The sequence below is a fragment of the Chinchilla lanigera genome, unplaced genomic scaffold (assembly GCF_000276665.1).
Source record: "Chinchilla lanigera isolate Chin_1 unplaced genomic scaffold, ChiLan1.0 scaffold00064, whole genome shotgun sequence".
Lineage (NCBI taxonomy): Eukaryota > Metazoa > Chordata > Mammalia > Rodentia > Chinchillidae > Chinchilla > Chinchilla lanigera.
In genome coordinates this window covers 2,840,929-2,858,145 of record NW_004955465.1, presented here as the reverse complement: position 1 = coordinate 2,858,145, position 17,217 = coordinate 2,840,929, and the positions used below count along the sequence as shown (strand labels likewise).

General features: G+C 38.2%; 1 long non-coding RNA gene across 1 annotated transcript; it reads right to left on the bottom strand.

Annotated features, from left to right (window-relative positions):
- Positions 1–2,845: 2,845 nt before the first annotated feature.
- Positions 2,846–7,720, bottom strand: LOC106150138. Its single transcript, XR_001236767.1, has 3 exons — positions 7,298–7,720; positions 4,434–4,955; positions 2,846–3,203 (listed from the first exon to the last, which is right to left on the bottom strand). It is a non-coding gene; the product is annotated as an uncharacterized LOC106150138 (long non-coding RNA).
- Positions 7,721–17,217: the final 9,497 nt, after the last annotated feature.

Genomic DNA, 17,217 nt, shown 5'->3' with positions numbered 1-17,217 from the left:
CCAATAACAAATGCTGGAGAGGCTGTGGGGAGAAAGGAACCCTATTCCACTGCTGGTGGGAGTGTAGATTGGTGAAACCACTGTGGAAATCAGTTTGGAGATTCCTCACAGAACTAAGATTGGAAGTCCCATTTAACCCAGCTATTCCCCTTCTCAGTATTTTGCCAGAAGAATTAAAGACATCATACCACAACGATATATGTGCACCCATGTTTATAGCAGCATAATTTTTATAGGTAATTCTTGGAAACAAGCAAGATGCCCATCCATCTGAGGAATGGATAAAAAAGTTGTGGTATTTTATACAATGGAGTATTACTCAGCTATCAAAAAAGATAAACTTGAGGCTTTTGTAGGTAAATGGATGCAACTGGAGACCACACTCATAAGGGAAATAAATCAGATCCAGATGGGTAAACATCATATTGTCTCCTTGGTGTAGGAACCTGAAAGACTAGGTAAAACTCAAAACATACAGTAGATGATAGGAAAGGGAAAGAAATTGCTCAAGGAAGGAACGACTGCAATAAGGGAAAGAAGAAAAAAGAAAGAAGGAATGCAAAATATAAATATATATACAAATAGCTGCGATAACTGTATTGCTGACATCTGATGATGTACTGAGATGAACAGCTAATGATTACAATTTTTTATGTTCTGATTGACTTTGCATGCTTGTGTCTGGTGGTCTGAGCAACTGATCTGAAGGTAACAATATGCAATGGAATTACAATGTGAACTCCTACCATCTTGTCTAGTGAAACTCTGTATTATCTCTAATGTTTTATCGAAGAATTATTTTCTTATTCTCTTTAATGGTTTAAACAATCTTTCATTCTTACATGTGGTAATCTGAGCAATGTAGTTGAGGATAGTGATATGTAATGTAACAACCACTATTGATTTGTATTATTTTGTCTTGAGACTGTACCACTTTGAATGTTCTTTCTTTGATTTGTTTATGTTTGTGGTACTGGTATGCTGCTACTATTCTATTGTTTGTTTGCTTCTCATTTATTACTCTCTTTAAAATAAAAAAAAACAGTTAGACAATGTTTCTGCAAAGAATATCTATGGATAGCAAATAAGCACATGAATGGATATTGAACACATTAGTCATTAGGGAAATATTATAAAGAGATGCAGCTTTATGCCTCTTAGAAATGCTAAAATTTTAAAAGGCTTATTATACATTAAAAAGGTTGTAAGAGAACCATAACTCTCATACCATTGCTGGAAACATAAAGCGGTATAAATACTTGTGTAGGTAAAATATACCCCTACCATATCACCCAGCCATGCCATCCTAGCTATGAAAGGAGTACTTCAAGATTTCACAGTATTCATTTCTATAACAGTCTAATGAGATCAAATATATAAAAATGTTCTGTATCCTGAGAAACCATTTTGAAGATATCAATATGTAATACAACAACGATTGTTAATTTCCTACCACTTTGTCTGCAATTCAGTATTGCTTGTATTCTTATGCTATTTTGTAACTGGATGTCTGTTTGTTAATATGTTTTCCTTCTTTTATTTTTAAAATAAATTTTAAAAAATGTTTTATAATTTTCAGCATGAAGGTAAAATATTATTCTCAAAACTCATAAGACTTTGGAATGGAGCTTTTGGGAGGTCAAGCAAAGCCTTATGGGATAAGCAAGAGCTCAACAACTGAGGGAGATGCCCAGGAGAGGAACAGCAGGGGTCATGAAGGAGAGAGGCCAGGGCCTCTTGTGATAGGGAACAGTTGGTAGCACATGCAGGAAAGAATGGTTGAGTGACTCTCTTTCTACAGCTATTTCTGTAGTTTTAACATACAGTACAGGAAAAGGTGCAGTGCTATAAACTTGCAATCCCAGAAGTCTGGGAGTCTAAGGAGGAAGACCACAAGGCCCAGCGCAGCCTGGGGACTTACTGACTCAGAGACACCCTGTCTCTAAAGGGGCTGGTTGGGTACATAGCTCAGTGCAAAGGTCCTGCATTCAACCTCCAGTCACACACACACACACACACACACACACACACACACACACACAGAAAAAGTACAGTAAGAGCTAATGTGTTATTAGCAAAAGCATTGTATTTACTCAGTTATTTATTATTTAACTTATACATAACTGCTACCAGTAAATTGAAGAAGCTACTCTTTCTGTTGTCATAAAATATTTTTATATTCATCTCTTTACCTCTGTAAAACACATATTACCAGCTCAAATTTGGGAAAATGTTATTGCGTCCACTGTAATTTAATTTTTTCTACAACATCCTACTATATTATCTCGCTTTCCTATATTAAAAAAACAAAACCCAAATCCACATAATTAGATTATCCACTGCAACTGACTAGATACTCTAAATCCACACACAATTTCTGTCCCTTTGCCTGCTTTTAGTCTATCCTACAATGGCCAGGATGCAAAGTACAAGCATTTATTCTGTAAGGACACACAGATAAAGAGTTTACAATTGGATTTAGAGGACAGCATATCTAACAACTGCAATATAATTACAAATTGCATTACTTATTTTAGGTCATTGTTTCTTATGTTATTTTTAAGTAAACTTTTAATTTTAGAACAGTTTTAGAATTACAGAAAAATTTCTAAGACAGAACAAAAGGCTCCTATTTATTTGGTATCCAACTTCTGCTGTCTTCACATTCGTATGAGATTTCTTTTTTCCGATTAGGATGGCTGGACTATCTTTTATTTTATTTTATTTTATTTTATTTTATTTGGGTACTGGGAATCCAACTCAGGACCTTGCGCTTGCTAGGCAGGCACTTGTGCTGTTGAGCTATCTCCCCAGCCCTGGACTATCATTCAAAAAAGTTCTTAGTACATATTTATAGTGGATAATGATTACATTCATTGTGGATAGTTCTATGTGTATATAACGTCCCTTCCCCTCCCCATTCACCTTTTGAGATTTTTGTGGAAATTATCAAAGTAATATTGCTTCATTATTGTTGACTAACCTGACACTTTATTCAAATGCCCTTAATTTTTAACTAATCTCTCTTTCTGTTGAAGGATCACACTTAGTCACCACGTTTCCTTAGTGTCCTTTTAGCTCCTATAGTTTTTCAGATTTTCCTTATTTTTCATGACTTTTGACAGCTTGGACATGTGCTGGTCAGGTGTTTTGTAGATAGTCCCTCAGTTTGGGTTTGTCTGTTGTTTTCCTCATGATAAGACCTGGATCACGGGTTTGGGGAGGAAATCACAGAAGTCAAGCGTCTACCGAGGATGCGTGTATCAACTTGACTGCTGATGCTGACTTTGGTCACCGAGTTGGATGTGCTCTGCAGTGGGTGTTGTTTGTACTGCCATCCCTCTGCCATTTACTTTTTCTTTTTGGTGATTTTGTCAATATTTTATGATAGGAATTTTAAAACATTATGCAAAGTGGAAGTTTTAAGTTTTTATCATAATGTTTTATACAAATTTGTGGGCTTATATCTGGCATTTTGTAGATATTGGTGTTTTAAGATAAAATTGTTACATCGCCCTCTTAGTGTACACAGAAGAATATAAATATGACAGTTTGACTTAATAGTCATAATCCATAATCATCCTTATAAGAATGCATGCATAATCTCCTATGGAAATTGTATACCTGTATTTTTTTTTCTTTTAATTTAAATTCCCCAACAGAATTTTATCTTAATGTAATATATTTTATATAGAAAGTCTTTTTTGAATACACTATCATGAACTGGGCATGGTGGTGCATGCCTGTAATCCCAGCACTCAGGGGGCTGAGGCAGGAGGATCACTGTGAGTTCAAGACTAGTCTGGGCTACAAAGTGAGCTCAAGGCCAGCCTGAACTGCATAGCAAGACCCTGTCTCAAAAAGACAAAAAAAAAAATACCCTATCATATGTCTCACCAACAAAAAAAAGTGACTAAAAATTGAATTTGTAAAATGCTTTATTTCCTAGGACTGTGAGATTATGTTCGCAATATTTCATCTCGATTGGGTTATTATAATTATTGCTGCACATGGATCAAGGATGCAAAATTATACTTTTCTTGTAGTTTACTAAATAGAAAAGGTAAATTTTTATTGAAAATGCTTCTCTTACTGACAGAATCAGTGTTTATCCTCCATTAGTTCACACATCCATTGGTGAGTGGTGAATGTTAGAAATGGACAGATTTCCACACTGATTTTGTCCCTCCCCCTACTTTCACAGAAATAACTGCTGCAAGAACTATTGATAGCCATGAGCAAATGCAAATGAAAGGTATCTGTTATAACAATTTTATCCTACTCTTTTAATTCCATCCAAGTTATGTTCCAAACACCACCTAATAATTTATTGTCAGCAATATTTTTATTGCTACCTATGCTAAAAATTCTATTAAGTCCTTCTTCAAGATATGAAAGTGGTGAGATCTACCTGACATGCCAAAGTACATCACCTTTTCGATGAGTTATTCAAGCTCGACATCTGTGAGGTACACCGAGAAGGATTTGCTGAGAGTTACCAGATGGCTCTGAACTACACCTGTTGCTCCTTTACTGAGAAGCACTTTGTTCAGCACAGATTGGTGTCTTCGTTTGTGTTCCCTGAAAAGCAAACTTGAAGATGAGCTCTTGGGTTCTAGAGATTTTCCGGGAGGTGATCCCAGGAGGTACAACTGAGGCAGTGAGAAAGTGAGAGAGAAAAGGAAGCAAAACAAAAGTGGGTACTACAGTGGGCACTTGAAGCCAATCCCAATTCCTGAGTATCCAGTAGACTACACCCTAGGACTGCCCTACCACAGAACAAGGAATTGGGAATTGAGCCATTGACACCTTACATTCAGGCTTGTGTACACAGGCTGAGGACCAGGGGGTGAGCAAGTCTTCTTTACACCGAGGAAGCAAAGACTCAGATGGGGTGGTGCACTCAATGCCGAGTGAGCCCAGGATGTGCTGCAGGACATAGGCAGGATCTGTAACTGCTGAAAAGTGGGAATATCGTTAATTTTCTTATTGTTAAAATGTTCGTCTCATTACATGCTTAAAAGTACATTTTCTTTAAAATCTGAAGCTGTAGATTTATCTCATTACTTTATAAAAATATGCTCCCAAAGCAGTGTTTTTGTCAATCTTGTCAGCAAAATGAAATTTTTTCTTGACAAAAATAGTTCAACTTCACTTTTAATTCTAATAAATATGTTAATATAATATTAAGAAATGTCATCAAGTATTTCTTGAATTTAATTTGCATTTAATATTGAATAAATATTAAACATTACCCAAACTATGGAGAAATAAATTTAAGAATGCACATTGTAAAGAGATTTTAATGATGTAGATTTAATGGAATTAATTTATTCGCTTCTTAATTCATTATAAAAACAAGAACATGAGTCATGGTGCTGTTTTCATTATCTAATTTATAAAAATAGATACTATCCAGCCAAAATTATGTTTGAAGTGAGATATATAATAAAATGGTATTTCTGTGGTAAATGTATATGTGTATATTCATCGTTTGTGTTCTACTTTGGGGATAATTTAGTTAGGGCCAAATATAAATATCATAAATAATATCACTGTTTCTAAATTCAGGATAAAATTTTTCCTGGTATTTAAAAGAAAAGAAATCTGCCTAATGCTAAAGCTGACCAGTCTGAATCTAACCATGTAATTATATCTATGTTTTTGTTCATAAGATTGGGAAGCAATAACTTTTTATAAATAAAATTAGATAATAATTAATTTCAATTAGAATATGTGTCTATGGACAGGATTTTCTAATGTGCATTTTAACTGCCTTGTCAAGGAGCACACACTGAATCAGAAGGTGATTATGAAAAAGTATGTGGATTTTATCCAACTCATTTTGGGAGATTTGGTAGTCTCAAAAAATATTCCAGATACATTTAAACAAATCAGTTACCAACATCCTTTGGCTATTCTGATGCCGTAGTTTCTTTCCAGCTAACCATACATTCTAGCCATAAATATTGAGAACAGCCAGAGGCATTGCTTAAATACTTTTAAAATGACATAGAGTATTTAAAATATTTTACTTGTGATTTGACCTCATGGACACCCACACCCCCACTGCCTCCCCTCACACACACCACCAAGAGGGTTACAAATATGCTGCTTCTGGTACTAGGGATTGAACCCAAGAGCACTGTACCACTGACTACACCCACAGCCCTCTTTATTCTGAGACAGGATGTAGACAAATCATCCAGGCTGGCCTTGAACTTGTGATCCTCCTGTTTCAGCTCTCAAGTAGCTGGGATTACGAACATGTGCCATTAAGCCTGGCCAGGATCAGAATTTCTGATATAAGTTACCACTGTTTCCTCCCACCTCAGTCATGTACTTAAACATCCTAATACATAAGGTTTCACTCTTAACAAAAATCTGTACACTATGGGAAGGACCAGAAACCCAAAGGCTTTGCCTGCCCTAAGTAATCAAGGAAGAAGGCATCTCCTTTTTGGGTTGAATGGATGTGGAAAGGGCTTTTGTGAGCGGGATCTCCGTGCTAGTGAGCCCCTTGGGTGCCCCTGCTTTGACAGCCTCCAGCTGCCTGGAGGTGAGCACATTCAGCTTTATTACCTTCTCATTTTTCTCCAAAGTCTATGCATGGCTTTCCCATCACCCAGGTCCCTGCCAGTATTTGACGTCATCAGACTTTGCATTTTTGCTTCTTTGGCAGGTGAGAGTATTATCGCATAGATTTTACTTTACATCTCCCAAAATTTTAATCAGCTAGTAATTATTTGTTTGTTGGCTATTTGAGTTTCTACTAAAGTGAAATCTTCAGTACCTTTTCTTCATTTTTTTGTTTTTTACAATTATTACCTATATATTCTATATATTAGTCCTTTGTTTTTTATGTTGCAAAGGCTGTCTTCCAACCATCAGTGTCCTCTAATTCTGATTCTTGTTTTGGTTTTTTTGGTTTTGGTTTTTCTCCGGTACCGGGAACCGAACTCACGACCTTGCGCTTGCCAGGCAGGCGCTTTTGCCGCTGAGCTAGATCCCCAGCCCCCTGATTCTTGAGTTATCATTAATATCATCATCATCATCATCATAGTACTATTATGATAGTGTAATTAAAGTACACTGAGTGCTTACATTAGATCAGACCTCTTTAAGTACTGTACATGTGCTGCCTCATTTATTTCTCACAGCAGCTTCATAAAGTGGGTGCTTATTTCATCCTCTTTTTATGGGTGAGGAAAGGGAGATAAAGAAAGAACTAAGGAAATTGGTCCAGATTGTCCATAGGCAAGATTTGAACTTAGGCCTGGAATTCCAGATCACTCACCTTTAGTTGCTATGCTGTCTCATATAACTCCATCCTTATTACAATATGAATAGTACTGCCGTCTTCAAATAACTTCATTTGGGCTTATTGTAGATAGTTGTGAATTTTGTGGTTAAAAGCTGTAGTCCACTTCAATTTGATGGTTGGTGTTATGTTCTTACAATGGTTGTATATTATGCTAGACTTGCGGGTTAAAAAAAGAAAAGAAGGAACAGGAAAAGACAGCCTCTGCCCTCAAGCAGCTTACAGTACGGGAGGGAAGATAGGCAACTGCAACCTCATGAGATAAATACTGTAACAGGAGGCAGTACAGGATGCTCAGAGAATGTATTGGAAGGCTTCCTGACACGCACTTATGGTGATGAGAACAGACAAAGCCATCATATGAATGATCAGTCAACAAAAAGGCCCAATTCTTGTCACATGTCATCTTACGTACTAGACCAAGGCGTCCCCAGTAATCTCTTTGGTGTGCTTGTTGAGATCTTTTTTGACTTTGATTTCTCCATAGAAAGATTTTAGCTAGCACCTCACCTTCACAGCATTGACAGTTAGCTTAGCACATTACCAACACTATTATTATTCAAGTCATCGATAAGACTCCTGGGGTAGATTCCACAGACAGCTATGGGGGCAACAGCCAGGCCATAAATCAGCATTCTGAAGGTTGGTCGTCTGGTTCCTTGACTGTTCCTAGAATACAGAAGGGTGGTGGAGGTAGAGGTGACAAGATAATGGCATAAGGTCATGATAAATAACTGATGCAGCAGAGGTGCGGTGGAGTGGCACCTGCTACAGTAGCTGTTTCTTATTTTTTTCCCTTTTTCTTTATCATTTTGCCTCAATACAAGTGGCACAATATCTTGAAGAAATTAATGAAGTTTTTCATTTTTTTGTTGAGTTGAAAATGATAAGATACCACTTAAATCGCTGGCATTTCCATTTAGGGCTTTGAAAAATGGGAAAGGTAACACCCGTCACTAAATGAAAAGTTCTAATTCCCTGGCAGGCTTGGAGAGGGGAAGAAGGATTCAGAAATGCAGGAGATGATTTTTGCCGTGTTTATAGGTATGGGCAGAAACAATGTGATGCAAAGGTGGAAGTGTACCCATGAAAAATGGCCCTTGTGATTTGTCAGGGCAAATACTGCCTTATCTGGATTTATCCTATGATGTCATTTCAGTTTGGCTATTCTTAAGTACATGAGCACAAATATCTATTTCTTGGTTGCTAGTGTTCTGTCTCACTTAAGTTGCTGTTTTAGCAACTGCCCTATAAATGGACAGCACTGTGATCTCAGGGATGCTGGAAAGGGAGAGGAGAGTGAACAGGGACCAGTCTGACGGGGGACACCAGCAAGTGTGTGGAGTCTGATGTGAGCGCTGTCCACAGCCAAGGGAAGAGGGAAGGGGAGAAGGAATGGGGGAAATTCAGGTCTGTGGTGGGCTCCTTGCTGTTATGTGGGAAGAGTAAGAGTCTTTAAAATTTTGCACAATTAAAACCCATGAAAGTTGCACATATTTTCTCCAACTGGAGGTTTGGCTTTCTGCATGGTACCTTCAATTGAACCTTGAAAGGTCCAACTATTACCTGCTCCCCAGGGAAAGTCACTCTAGTAAATGGCTAAGGATCCTTCTAGAGAAGATGGGGTAGGGGGAAGCTTTAGAGCATATACCATATTGTAGGTTCACCCCTCAAGGGGAACTGGTCCTTGCTCTGAACTAGTGTGGGTCTAGAAACTGAGTGATTATCCGTTATGTGAGGACTCAAGTCAAACTCTCAGGCCCAGAGTTTTATTATATTGATCAGAGGTTGAGCACATCATGGCCCTGGTCATTTCACATCTGGTTTGTCACCATATTTGTATGACCTGTTAGCAAAGAATGGCTTTTACATCTTTAAGCAGTTGGAAGAAATCAAAAGGAAAACAGTATTTAGTGACAAATGAAAATTTTAAGAGTAATGTCAGTAAGGTTTCTTTGGCTGACAGCCACACACATTTATTTGCATAGTTACTTGTTCTGTAAGTGATTTCATGCTACCATGGCAGAGTGAAGTAGATGTAATAGAGACCACATTTGGTACTTTTATCACTTATAAGGTGATACTTAACATACTACAAATTATAGGGATTAGTTATAACTCAACAGCATTTTGAATGCAATGTTTATCACTGTATTTGGAAATATTTTTTGTTACCAGTTCATGCTATCACATCACAACAAGAAAATAAGGAAGAATGGACTTTGCATGATGCTTTTAAAGCACAGTGAAGGGTAGATTATTTTGCTATTCCAAGAGATGGACAAACATTGTGTCTATTGTGCAATGACACTATAGTTTCCATGTGACTCATTTGTTAGCCAAGAAAGCAAGAAAAACCATTTAGTGATGGTGAGTTAATGAAATCATGCTTGCTCAAAGCAGCCAAAGAAATGTTTCCTGAGAAAATAAATTTAAAATTATTAGCAATTCAGCAAGAGGTGTTGCTTGAAGAGTTTAGAACATTTAGAGCAACATCAATAGTCAATTAAAAAACAACGCAGATGACATGCAGTGGGTTTTGGGGCTCTTGATGAGGTGACAGATGTTTATGATGCTGCTCAGTTGGTTACTCAAGGAGTTAATGCTTGAACACTTTGAAGTAACTAAAGAATCAGCCTCTATCCACAGTTTGCACAACAGATGCAGGTCAGTAGATGCTCAAGGGAGTGGAGAAAACACTAATTCAATCTAACATGAAGTAGAATCTGCTATGACGTGTTGCAGCTGAGAGTAGTAACAACATATGTGAACCGAAAAAGGGTTAGATAAATTTACAATCTTGTGAGAATGCAAAAATGTTAAAATTTGTGTTTATTTGCTGAGTTATCTTTCAGCAGATATGGGGGAGAAAATGCTAATTTATCATAGGTTATTAAAGCAGCAAAGCCAATGCGGAGCTTCATTTACTACTGAAGAGTTAACTATTGTCAGCTTCATGCATCTTTGTTAGAAATCAAATATTACATGTTTTCCTATCACATGTTTAACAGTGATCAGTGAGCTGAGGACTGAGAATGTTTGCTGACAGATAAAAAAATGCCTTAAATCATTACTGCCAGCATTGAATGGCTATAGAAATTATCCTTTGCTGCAGATTGAAGGGTGTTTATTAATGAATTCAACTTAAAATTATAAGGTGAATGGTACTTATACATGTGAACCCTAACTAGAGTAAAATTACTTTGATGGCTAATGTTCGAACTGCAATTAATGTCAAGCTGCTGTATGCACTTTCTAAGCTGTCAATAGTTGAAAGACAAAGTGAGATCTCCATTGCCACATAAATTTGTGGTGAACACATCCTCAAGTTCAAATAGCTGTAACAGTGTTTATCAGGACTTAATACATGTGCAAAGGAAAGTATTTAACTGTGCAATTGGGGAATGTCTATTAACTTTGTATTGAAAGCAATTAATTTGTAATGTAATGAGCTGTTAAAAGGCAACATGGTCATGCACCCTACACTTATTTCTTGGTCACTGACAGTCTGCATATCCAATGTTGGTGCTGCAAGAATGCAGTGGAACTGAAAAATTTCTATTGCATATTGATAGAATCATAGCCACTATGAGGTCATACATCTCTCATTTATTTGTGGTGATGCTTGTGAAGGCCAACCTACTGTGCTGCCAGTCCAATAAAAGTGTAGCAAATACAATAATGGACAATATGTAATAGTTGATCATGATAATAAATTAATATTTTACTAGCTTTTATTTTAATATACTATAGTTTTTATCAATACTTTAGTGTGTACTCTGTCTTACTTTTGTTATTGCTGTGACAAAATAACCAACACCATGAGTTAAAAGGGGACAGGTTCATTTAGTTCACAGTTTGTAGAGGTTTCAGTCCATAATCAACTGGCTCCAAAGAAGGGTGGCTTGGCAGAGGGGAACCGCAGGGGAGAACCAATTCATGGCAAGCAGAAGACAGCAAAAACAAGCAAGTAAGGGAGAAAACAAATCTCTTTCTGTCCCTTATATTGTAACCAGGCTGGCAGAATTAGGGAAGTGCTAAACCAATCAGTGTAGTGACTTAGTAATCATACATCCTTAATCCCAGCATCATGCACTCTAGATTCAGCTGCACCTGAAAAAGCTCCACATATGGCTACATGAGTCGTTGAGGGGACATCTAGACTGAAATAATACATTCTGCTCCTGCCCCCACGACAAAGACTCATGTACATACATTCCTTTACATAAAAGGCATTTAGTCCATCTCAAAGAGTTGCCAAAATCCTAGCAGTTTCAGCATTGCTGAAAAGTGCAAGTCCCAAGTCTCCTGTGAGATTTAAGGCAAATTCTTAGCTACAAAACCCTGTACAGATGAAAATGAAGTTAAATACTTCCAACATTCAATGGTACAAGATAGACATTTCCATTCCAAAAGTTACAAACAGGGGGATACAAAGGAATGGATCAAAACCATGTCCAAAATCCAGCAGAGTAAACATGAAGTTCTGGAGTTCCATGTGCAGCATCCCCAGCAATCTGTGGCAAGACATCAGCTCCAAAGGGCTTGAGTGGTTCCACCCCTGAGGCACTTCCGGTGGTTGCAGCTCCATGGCTTCTCTCTGGGGTTGGTTTTGCTTCTTCCATGCAGCTTTCCTCAGGTGAGCCCTATTCCTGGCTTCTCCAACCTTCTGGGATCTTCCATTGCACCTTTGGCTTCACATCTACAGCTTCATATACTACCCTCTCAGGGGCACACTGCCTGGCCTCCCAGGCCTTCTTCTAAAATCTGAATGGAAGCTTTCCTCACCCCACAACTCTTGTACTGTGCATGCACCTAAAACAAGCACCACTTGGATGATGCCAAAGTCTGCCACCAGCTGGATCAGTAGCCAGGCTTCCTTCTCTTTTGGCTATAGAGGTCAAGTGCCTATGAACCAAATCTCAAGGAATAACTTCTCTAGGCCACTGACCTTCTGGAAGATGATACTCTGGGGCTCTATTCTCAAAGCAAATTCTTTCACCTTTGCAATTCTGAGGCTGCAAAGACTAGAGTCCTGTTGGTTCTTGTTCTGTCTTCAGGCCATCTTTCTGTTGTCTTATTATGACATACTTGTCTTTCTCTAGCTGGTCTTTTAAGCAACCACTTTTTCCTCTGTTCCATCTTTGCAGGCCACAACTCTACTGTAACTTCTTTTCTAGCCAAGATCACAATGATTTGAATCATTCTTTTGGGCTCCTTTTATTCTCAAAAATAATTCAGTCATAAACCTGACTGAAAGCCCCCAATCATAGGCATGCCACTGCCTCAACATTAGCCTGCCTTTAAATTTCTTCTGCAAGATTAGTTAGTCTACCTCCCTTAACCTCAGTTTCAGGCAAAGTCTCTGGACATGATCAAAATGCAGGCAAACTTTCTGCCAAACCATAACACATGTTGTCTGGAGTCCAGCTGCCAATCCAGTCCTTCTTCCAAGCAGAAACATCCAGACCCTGGTCTTTACCAGCAGAATTTCTCTCACTATTCTGGTCTTCTGAGTCTGACCAGAATCACCCATCAAGTTCCCCCTATGGTGTTCAAGTTCTACTTTTTTAGCTGGCATCTCCAGACCTTTCCAAACAGTTCCCACAAGCTAGTTTCCAAGGCTCCTGAACCATAGTCACGGCAATTACCCCACTCCTTGTACCCAACTCTGTCTTAATTACTTTGCTCATTGCTGTGACCAAGTAGCCAACACCCACATGTTAAAAGAGCAAAGGTTTATTTCATTCACAGTGTGTAGAAGTTTCAGTCCATAGTCAGTTGGCTCCAAGACAGTGTGGCTTAGCAGAAGGGAATCCCAGAGAACCAGTTCATGGCAAACACATGACAGCAAAAGCAAGCAAGCAAGGGCGAAAACAAACCTCTTTCTGTCCCTTATATTGTATCCAGTCTATCAGGACTAGGCAGGTACTATTAGTAACCAATCATTGTACTAATTTAGTAATCACACATCTTTAATCCCAGCATCATATACTCTAGATTCAGCCACATCCGAAAAAGCCCCACCTCTGACTGCATGAGTCTTTGGCAGGACATCTAGACCCAAACCATGAAATACTCCTTCTCTCAAAAAGAGTTTATCACAAAGCAGTCCTGCTGGTAGCAGCCTCATGCATTGTTTATTGCATCTCCTGATTACATCAAGAGCTTATGTCAGTGGTTGAGCTATACCATCTAGGTTTGTGTAAATGCACTCTGTGATGGTTACACAATCAAATATTGCCTAATGGTGCATTTCTCAGAATATGTCCCCATGTTGAGCCACACATGACTATATAAGAAAAGAATCTAATAGAATTACATAATTTTTTGGAGGTATTGGGAATTGAACTCAAGACCTTTACACTTGCCCATAAATATTTTCTAAGTAGTGAATATGCTCTAACAAAATGATACATTCCTGAACTAATATTAATATTTGATGAAATCTATTTTTGTAAGATGATAGTTTCAAATAGCAGATTAAACCAATAAAAGTCTATTAAAGATTAAGATTAACAAGTGATATTGGCAAATAATTTTGATGAGGGAGAACATTTACCTTTGAACCTGAATCAAATGAAATATCATATCCTTTACAATTCCATCCATATCATTAATAGATATAAATTGGAAAGCATACTGAATTATTAGTATTATATTTCGAATTTCATCAGGAAAAATTTTATGGAAATTTATCTTATTTTTGTTATATAAGTACCTCGAGTATCTTCAGCTTTACCTCTTAGTCTACAAAGTTTAAAATATTTGCTCTCTAGACCTTTACAGGAAAAGTTTGGTATGATCAGGTAATGTTTTCATAGGTGACAAATCTATTTCATTCATAGGGGAACTGTAATCACCAAAGATCACTGTAAGTTAACAACTTTCTCATAGCTACTTTGTCTCTGCTGTGCTTTTCTGCAAATGTATTTCATCTTGTCTTGGCAGTAAACATTATCACATAGCACCATCCCAATGAAATCTCAGTGGTAGATCCACCTACAGAGGAAAACACAGTTGATGCTTCCTTTGCCAGTGAGTTTCTCAGTGCCTTTGTGCAGAAAGTGTCTTTGGGAGCAGTATGGTCAGGTGTCACATTTAAATATATGTCAGGGGGTAACCCACTCAGGCCCCACTTCTGTCCCCCTCTTGGACAGAAGCTTTCTTTCCCTCAATAAATATATTCTGCTCTTAACCTCCATTGTTCCTAAAATTCATTCTTTAAAATTTAGAGAACATGAACTTGTCCCAGATATCATTCAGGTTGGGAGTTTTTATTTTCCTGTATCATTTTGGAGTTCCCCACTGAGATCCTTGGATAGAGGTAAGAGTTTGCTTTTGTTTCATAGACTCTGGATTGGGATGCATTTAGGTAACAAATACTCATGCTTCAAATTTTGTTATGCTTTTGCCTATTGCTTATAGTTGCTTATACTTTATCTGTTATACGGTTTTGTTAAAATGTTGATAAATCTAAGTTAAAACATGGCAAGGTTATAAGGTTATGATATTTCTTTAATGAAACATTTTATTTCTGTTTTGTCCTGGTATATGTTGCATTTGATGCATTTGAACTAGTTGTTAAATGTACTGATTTTCCTTGCTTGATGTTATTTAGCTAGGGAGAGTAACGTTAGAATGCTCTTAGTGAACTTTGATATAAACTGTAAGATAGGTCTTTTTAAGTATAGCTCAGACGTAGTAAAGAACTCTAGACTGTTCCAACTAAGAGAAGCTCATCTTCTATGAGCGTTTGTTAACACTGAAGACAGGGAAATCACCTTAGAGAAAGAACACATACCCTGTCCCTGGGTCAGATGGGACATTGGAATTTTGCCTGTCCAGAAGAACACACATAAAAGCTATGCCCCGGCTTAGTGTTCTGGGCAGGTCTCCCTCAGGAGGCTGAACCTGAGGCACAGTGGAGAGAACTGACTTCTGGGTGACATCAGAAGGAGCTATCTCCAAAAGCAGCACACTTCTGGGACCAAAACATATTTAGTCTAAGAGAGTATCTCCAACCTTTCCTCTCCTCCTAGGTCTAGTGCTAGGTAATCTTGTCCAGCTTTTAACTATTCCTTGACCACAAACAGTGGTCACTCTGCCAGCTAGTTAAACGCTTTTAGAGCAGCTGCCACTCTTTAAAGCAGAGGACAGGTTTCCCCAGCATCTCTTTGGTGAATCCGTATTCAAGCCAATGGCTGATAGAATGTTGACCAGAGAGACAGCTTGATTCCTTTCTGGAGAATGATCTCTGGTTGTGTAGGCCAATAGAAACTGAGAACAGTTGAGGGGTCATGGCCAGGGCTACTCTCTGGTGGACACCCAAAGGTTCCTCGGTGGAAACTGGCTCCTGACCACTGAAAAATCTCCACTTACCCATTGTACTTACCTCTCTCTGCCAGTAGACTGGGAATTCTCCATAAGCTTTTCAGTTGAGCTACCTAACTACCCCACCCTTCAGAAACTAGGCTGAGGCAGCTTGCAACAATTTACAGCTGCTAGCAGGAGAACGATTCACATTTGTGCCTTACATATGTTAACTAAAGGTAAAAAGGGATTCTTGTCAGCCTTAACTTGCCTTTAGCAATATTTAAACGTGATTGCTAAGCCCTAAATATAAGTTTAACCTGTGAGCTTCAAAGTTTAAATAAAATAGTCTTGTCCTGGTGCTAAGAAAGTTTGCCTAGGTGATGAAATAGTGAACACAAATATCTGGAGACTTCTTTGCTCTAGTGCATGGGGCAGGGATTCCTCCAGCCAATTGTTAGTTCTATTGAGAGGTGATCTCCTTTGTGGCTCAAGAATACTTTAACTATTTCCAACTTGCTTTTTTTATATATATGCCCTCTTTCAAAGAATAAAAAGCAATAGTTTATTACAAAGATATGCTTCTTTAGACATTCCAGTCACCAGACCAACTCTAACTTATGCTTGTAGATATCCAGTAGGAATAAGTGCACGGTTCATGAGTTTTCTGGGAGGATAGAATCGTGCGTCAGTTTGAGGGTGGATAGGCTGATCAGATTTTGTCCTCGCTCTCTCCAGACAGCATCCACCTGCTCTGGAGTGGAATCTACTTGAGGGACGTCTTAAGGGTACAAGGATCAATTAGAGATAGGGAGGGGATGCCCAAACTTTCTCTTCTTGACACGGGAAACTCACAGTCAAGGTTGCTTACACCTCTCAGTTGCATCATTAAGCAATGGAAGATGTTTGATCCTCACATGTTGAAAAAGAGCTGTTTAATATTTTCCTGCACATGTGCATGGCCTGTCTATTCCCTAGAGCCAAAATGGGATGTAGAGGGAAGTATTAATTATGATGCTATTTTACAATTAGAAAGATACTGTAAAAAGGAAGGAAAATGGTCAGAAGTGTCCTATGTTCAAATTTTCTTTGTATTGAGAAATAGTTCTTATTTAGTTTCAAAATGTAAATGTGAGCCACAGGGAAACGAGACTCCTCAGACTCTTAAGACGTCCACTATTACAGAGCCTGAGATTGCTCCTCCCCAATATTCAGAGCCTGAGGACAAGACAGCCTTAATCAAAGTGTCACCCATCATTACTGAACCTAAGGTTTCCCCTACTTGCCCTTCTAGGTTAGAGGATGGGGCTTCCTGACCAGCTGTAATCCAGGCCTCTACAGGGCTATACCCATCCTTAGCTGAGTTTAAGCAAGCTCCTCAAGGACAGTATCCATTACAAGAAGTAAATTGACAATTTGGAACTACCAGAGTTCATGTGCCTTTTTCTCTCAGTGACCTAAAACAGATAAAATTAGATCTTTGAAAATTTCTAGATGACCCTGATAAGTACATTGAGGTATTTAGAGGCCTCACTCAGACCTATGAGCTAGATTGGAAAGGTGTAATTGTCTTGGTTACTTTT